At 44.5% G+C, this 7,421-nt stretch overlaps 1 long non-coding RNA gene across 1 annotated transcript; it reads right to left on the bottom strand.

Moving 5' to 3' along the window:
• Window positions 1-1,027: 1,027 nt before the first annotated feature.
• On the bottom strand, window positions 1,028-3,941 carry LOC123490824. Its single transcript, XR_006661058.1, has 3 exons — window positions 3,774-3,941; window positions 2,655-2,743; window positions 1,028-1,045 (listed from the first exon to the last, which is right to left on the bottom strand). It is a non-coding gene; the product is annotated as an uncharacterized LOC123490824 (long non-coding RNA).
• Window positions 3,942-7,421: the final 3,480 nt, after the last annotated feature.

Genomic DNA, 7,421 nt, shown 5'->3' with positions numbered 1-7,421 from the left:
TCCAATACAACAGACAGAAGACAGAACAGAACAGAACAGAGCATCACAGAGCAGAACAGAGCAGAACAGAGAGCTCTGAAGGTGAACATGAGTTTGCTTTTTGTCTATGTGTCCCTACTAAAGAAGGGGGAGTGTGTGTGTGTGTGTGTGTGTGTAGTGAATACTAAAGCAGTCTAAATGGGATAAATGAGAAGAGTGTATTAGAGATCAGAACAGATAACCTTGAGATAGAGACGGACAGAGGGAGGGAGGGAGGGGGAGAGAGGGAGGGAGAAACAGAAGAGAAAGAGAAAAACAGGGCCTATGTTTTTATTGTTAATGCTATAAGTTGAGGAGTAACAACATCCTGAACATGTGACATTGATGTACGACTTCTCTCTCTCTCTCTCTCTCTCTCTCCCTCCCACACTCCCTCCCTCCCTCCCCCCTCTCTCTCCCATGTTTTCACAAGAACACTCTGTTAATGTTCTTCCTGTTTTGTTTTGCTACGCTCCCATTGGTTGAAAGGTCAGAGAGAGAGAAAGCTAGAAAGAGGGGATGACATGACATTTAGAAATGAGGAAAGGAGTGAAGGAGGAATGGGAAAAACAAACAAGACTTCTGCTGGTCTGACAACCTTTAGGTTATCACCGGAGAGATGGAGGGAGGGAGGGAGGAGGAGACACGGTGAGGGAGGGAGGGAGACACGGTGAGGAGGAGGGAGACACGGTGAGGGGAGGAGGAGACACGGTGAGGGGGAGGGAGGGAGACACGGTGAGGGAGAGGGAGAGATGAGAGAGACACAGTGAGGGGGAGAGGGGAGATGGAGAGAGACATTGAGGGAGAGGGGGAGAGAGAGAGAGTGAAGGGAGAGAGAGTGAGAGGCAGAGAGAGAGTGAGAGGCGAGAGAGAGATGGAGAGAGACAGTGAGGGGAGAGGGAGAGAGACAGTGAGGGGAGAGGGAGAGAGACAGTGAGGCGAGAGGGAGAGAGACATGGGAGAGGAGAGAGAGACAGTGAGAGATGTGGAAAGTAAGTTTCATTACCTCATGTCTCCAAGACAGGCCCTGCACAGAGAGGAAAAACGAGTTCAGTCTCTCCTCTCAATTCAAATTCAATGTAAGGTCTTTATTGGCATGGGAAACGTATGTTAACGTTGCCAAAGCAAGTGAAGTAGATAATAAACAAAAGTGAAATAAACAATAAATATCTAACAGTAAACATTACACTCCGAGTTCCAAAAGAATAAAGACATTTCAAATGTCATATTATTGTCTATATACAGTGTTGTAATGATGTGCAAATAGTTAAAGTACAAATGGGAAAATAAATAAACATAAATATGGGTTGTATTTACAGTGGTGTTTGTTCTTCACTGGTTGCCCTTTTCTTGTGGCAACAGGTCACAAATCAGGCACACTGTGGTTTTTCACCCAGTAGATAAGGGAGTTTATCAAAATTGGGTTTGTTTTCGAATTCTTTGTGGATCGCTGTAATCTGAGGGAAATACTGTGTCTCTAATGGTCATACATTTGGCGGGAGGTTAGGAAGTGCAGCTCAGTTTCCACCTCATTTTGTGGGCAGTGTGCACATAGCCTGTCTTCTCTTGAGAGCCAGGTCTGCCTACGCGGCCTTTCTCAATAGCAAGGCTATGCTCACTGAGTCTGTACATAGTCAAAGCTTTCCTTAAGTTTGGTCAGTCACAGTGGTCAGGTATTCTGCCACTGTGTACTCTCTGTTTAGGGCCAAATAGGCATTCTAGTTTGCTCTGTTTTTTTGTTAATTCTTTCCAATGTGGAAAGTAATTCTCTTTTTTATTTTCTCATGATTTGGTTAGTCTAATTGTGTTGCTGTCCTGGGGCTCTGTGGGGTCTGTTTGTGTTTGTGAACAGATCTCCAGGACCAGCTTACTTAGGGGACTCTTCTCCAGGTTCATCTCTCTGTAGGCGATGGCTTTGTTATGGAAGGTTTGGGAATCGCTTCCTTTTAGGTGGTTGTAGAATTTAACGGCTCTTTTCTGTATTTTGCTATAGCATTTCTTAATATTATTCAGTTCGTTTGGCTTTGATGCCTCAAGATTGAGTATTGCTCTGTTCAAGTAGACTGTGATTTTCTCTCTCTCTCTCTCTCTCTGCAGTGACGCAGTCTAGGATCATACCACACCAGCGTGACCCCCGCACCGGTGGCCAACAGTGACACACAGATCAGTGTGTTGCCAATGAAAGAATGGTGTGTTTTGGAGCTACACCACCCCACAACACACACACCACACCAGTTACTAGTTGAGTGTTTGCTTTCACATCAACTAACTTGGCTGCCTACTGCAGTGGTCTGGACACCACATGGTAGAAACAGTTAGCTTTGTTATGGTGTGTGTGTGTCTGTGAGTGTGTGTCTGTGACTGTGTGTGTGTGTGTGTGTGTGTGTGTGTGTGTGTGTGTGTGTGTGTGTGTGTGTGTGTGTGTGTGTGACGTGTGTGTGTATGTGTATGTGTGTGTGTGTGTGTGTGTGTGTGTGTGTGTGACGTGTGTGTGTATGTGTGTGTGTGTGACTGTGTGTGTGTGTGTGTGTGTGTGTGTGTGTGTGTGTGTGTGTGTGTGTGTGTGTGTGTGTGTGTGTGTGTGTGTGTGTGTGTGTGTGTGTGTGTGTGTGTGTGTGTGTGTGTGTGTGACATACGTGGGTATAGGGACCACACAGGGTGGGCAGGGGAGAGCTTTACGGACAAACGCTGGTTCTGACGACTGCTCCCATGGACCTGCTAGGACCTGCAGAACAACACACAGGGAGGGATGTAGGAGTCTAGTATAAACATTCTGAATCAGCCCTTATAGAACTAAATGATATAGTCACAACACTAAGGCTGTGCCCTAACACAACTAGCACCCTATTATATATAGAGCACTATTTTAGAAAATATGGTGCCATTTGGGATGTTACATAAATAATCAAAAATAACCACAAAGCCAGCCAAACACAATGACTGACGAACTAGACTGACGAACTAGACTGACGAACTAGACTGACGAACTAGACTGATGAACTAGACTGATGAACTAGACTGACGAACTAGACTGATGAACTAGACTGACAAACTAGACTGACAAACTAGACTGACAAACTAGACTGACAAACTAGACTGACGAACTAGACTGACAAACTAGACTGACGAACTAGACTGACAAACTAGACTGACGAACTAGACTGACAAACTAGACTGACAAACTAGACCGACGAACCAGACTGGACGAACTAGACTGACGAACTAGACTGACGAACTAGACTGACAAACTAGACTGACGAACTAGACTGACGAACTAGACTGACAAACTAGACTGACGAACTAGACTGACGAACTAGACTGACAAACTAGACTGACGAACTAGACTGACAAACTAGACTGACAAACTAGACTGACGAACTAGACTGACAAACTAGACTGACAAACTAGACTGACGAACTAGACTGACGAACTAGACTGACAAACTAGACTGATGAACTAGACTGATGAACTAGACTGATGAACTAGACTGACGAACTAGACTGATGAACTAGACTGATGAACTAGACTGATGAACTAGACTGATGAACTAGAGAGAGAGAGATCAGGGAAACAGGCCAATATGACTCAGATCTGTATCTGGTATTTTTTTATCTCTGCTATAGCATCTATGAATAACATATGGCTGACTAGCAGTCTCCTGACAGATCTCACAACGCTCATATGATACAGCAGAGTTGATGACCTGGCAATCTGGAACGCTACCAATCTGAAACTGTCCTGGCAGCAAGACTCACCCTGTCGCTGGTCTTCACCATAACTTGGTCATGGCAGGGTTGGGGACAGAGGTGTTGGCATCGTGGCAGAGCCAGCAGACAGGCCTGGTGACAGGGAGGGCAGGGACCAGGATGGCAGCGATGGGTCTCTCTGCTGGGGTGGTGGCAGGATGGGGGAGACCTGGGAGGGGGGAGGGATGATAATATCTCAAAACAAATACAACAATGGAAATCACAACCAATATATCACAAAGTGTGTAGTGTGTGTATATATATATATATACACACAAAGTACCAGTCAAAAGTTTGGACACACTTTCTCATTCAAGGGTTTTTCTTTATTTTTACTATTTTCTACACTGTAGAATAAAAGTGAAGACATCAAAACTATGAAATAACACATATGGAATCATGTAGTAACCAAAAAAGTGTTAAATCAAAATGTGGCACCCTTTGCCTTGATGACAGCTTTGCAAGGTCTCGGCCGCCCGGCCAAACTGAGCAATTGGGGGAGAAGGGCCTTGGTCAGGGCGGTGACCAAGAACCCAATGGTCACTGACAGAGCACCAGAGTTTCTCTGTGGAGAACCTTCCAGAAGGACAACCATCTCTGCAGCACTCCACCAATCAGGCCTTTATGGTAGAGTGGCGAGACGGAAGCCACTCCTCAGTAAAAGGCACATGACAGCCCACTTGAGTTTGCCAAAAGGCACCTAAAGGACTCTCAGACCATGAGAAACAAGATTATCTGGTCTGACAAAACCAAGATTGAACTCTTTGGCCTGAATGCCAAGCGTCACGCCTGGAGGAAACCTGGCACTATCCCTACGGTGAAGCATGGTGGTGGCAGCATCATGCTGTGGGGATGTTTTTCAGCGGCAGGGACTGGGAGACTAGTCAGGACCGAGGGAAAGATGAATGGAGCAAAGTACAGAGAGATTCTCGATGAAAACCTGCTCCAGAGTGCTCAGGACCTCAGACTGGGGTGAAGGTTCACCTTCCAACAGGACAACGACCCTAAGCACACAGCCAAGACAACGCAGGAGTGGCTCTGGGACAAGTCTCTGAATGTCCTTGAGTGGCCCAGCCAGAGCCTGGACTTGAACCAGATCGAACATCTCTGTAGAGACATGAAAATAGCTGTGCAGCGACGCCCCATCCAACCTGACAAAGCTTGAGAGGATCTGCAGAGAGGAGTGAGAGAAACTCACCAAATTCAGGTGTGCCAAGCATGCAGCATCATACCCAAGAAGACTCGAGGCTGTAATCGCGCCAAAGGTCCTTCAACAAAGTACTGAGTAAAGGGATCTGAATACTAATGTAATATTTAAATGTTTTTTACATTTGCAAAAAATTTAAAAAACCTGTTTTTTGCTTAGTCATTATGGGGGTACTGTAGCCTTGTCACAGCCAGGACAGCAGTCGGGAAATTGCGTACATAATGGTATCATCCCATATAGATTACATTTTAAAAATGTAACAGATTGACTAATAGCATTTATATAAATAGTGAAAAGAACAAGTCTTAGTATCAACCTCTTCCGAACACCTTTATGTACAGAACCAGTCAAAAGTTTGGACACACCTACTCATTCAAGGGTTTTTCTTTATTTTTTACTATTTTCTACGTTGTAGAATAATAGCGAAGACATCAAAACTATGAAATAAAACATACGGAATCATGTAGTAATCAAAAAGTTTTAAACAAATCAAAATATATTTTTATATATTCTTCAAAGTAGCCACCCTTTCCCTTGACAGCTTGGCATTCTCTCAAGCTTCACCTGGAATGCTTTCCAACAGTCTTGAAGGAGTTCCCACATATGCTGAGCACTTGTTGGCTGCTTTTCCTTCACTTTGCGGTCCGACTCATCCCAAACCATCTCAATTGGGTTGAGGTCGGGGGATTGTAGAGGCCAGGTCATCTGATGTAGCACTCCATCACTCTCCTTGTTCAAATAGCCCTTACACAGCCTTGAGGTATGTTGGGTCATTGTCCTGTTGAAAAACAAATGATAGTCCCACTAAGCCCAAACCAGATGAGATGGCTTATCGCTGCAGAATGCTGTGGTAGCCATGCTGGTTAAGTGTGCCTTGAATTCTAAATAAATCACTGACAGTGTCACAAGCAAAGCACCCCGACACCATCACACCTCCTCCTCCATGCTTCACGGTGGGAAATACACATGCGGAGATCATCCGTTCACCTACTCTGCGTCTCACAAAGACACGGCGGTTGGAACAAAAAAACTCACATTTGGACTCATCAGACCAAAGGACAGATTTCCACCGGTCTAATGTCCATTGCTCGTGTTTCTTGGCCCAAGCAAGTCTCTTCTTCTTATTGGTGTCCTTTAGTAGTGGTTTCTTTGCACAAATTCAACCATGAAGGCCTGATTCACACAGTCCCCTCTGAACAGTTGATGTTGAGATGTGTCTGTTACTTGAACTCTGTTAAGCATTTATTTGGGCTGCAATCTGAGGAGCAGTTAACTAATGAACTTATCCTCTGCAGCAGAGGTAACTCTGGGTCTTCCATTCCTGTGGCGGTCCTCATGAGAGCCAGTTTCATCATAGTGCTTGATGGTTTTTGCGACTGCACTTGAAGAAACGTTCAAAGTTCTTGAAATGTTCCGTATTGACTGACCTTCATGTCTTAAAGCAATGATGGACTGTCATTTCTCTTTGCTTATTTGAGCTGTTCTTGCCATAATATGGACTTGGTCTTTTACCAAATAAGGCCATCTTCTGTATACCACCCCTACCTTGTCACAACACAACTGATTGGCTCAAAACGCATTAAGAAGGAAAGAAATTCCACAAATTAACTTTAACAAGGCACACCTGTAAATTGAAATGCATTCCAGTTTGACTACCTCATGAAGCTGGTTGAGAGAATGCCAAGAGTGTGCAAAGTTGTCATCAAGGCAAAGGGTGGCTACATTGAAGAATCTCAAATATAACATATTTTTTACACTTTTTTTGGTTACTACATGATTCCATATGTGTTTTTTCATAGTTGTGATGTCTTCACTATTATTCTACAATGTAGAAAATAGTAAAAATAAAGAAAAACCCTGGAATGAGTAGGCGTGTCCAAACTTTTGACTGGTACTGTATCTAAACTCAGCAAAAAAGAAATGTCCTCTCACTGTCAACTGCGTTTATTTTCAGCAAACTTAACATGTGTAAATATTTGTATGAACATAAGATTCAACAACCAACACATAAACTGAACAAGTTCCACAGACATGTGACTAACAGAAATTAAATAATGTGTCCCTGAACAAAGGCGGGGGGTCAAAACCAAAAGTAACAGTCAGTATCTGATGTGGCCACCAGCTGCATTAAGTACTGCAGTGCATCTCCTCCTCATGGACTGCACCAGATTTGCCAGTTCTTGCTGTGAGATGTTACCCCACTCTTCCACCAAGGCACCTGCAAGTTCCCCGGACATTTCTGGGGAATGTCCCTAGCCTCACCCTCCGATCCAACAGGTCCCAGACGTGCTCAATGGGATTGAGATCCGGGCTCTTTGCTGGCCATGGCAGAACACTGACATCCCCTGTCTTGCAGAAATCACGCACAGAATGAGCAGTATGGCTGGTGGCATTGTCATGCTGGAGGGTCATGTCAGGATGAGCCTGCAGGAGGGTACCACATGATGGAG

This window comes from Coregonus clupeaformis, unplaced genomic scaffold (genome assembly GCF_020615455.1).
Source record: "Coregonus clupeaformis isolate EN_2021a unplaced genomic scaffold, ASM2061545v1 scaf4926, whole genome shotgun sequence".
Taxonomy (NCBI): domain Eukaryota; kingdom Metazoa; phylum Chordata; class Actinopteri; order Salmoniformes; family Salmonidae; genus Coregonus; species Coregonus clupeaformis.
This window is presented reverse-complemented; position numbering and strand designations above follow the sequence as displayed.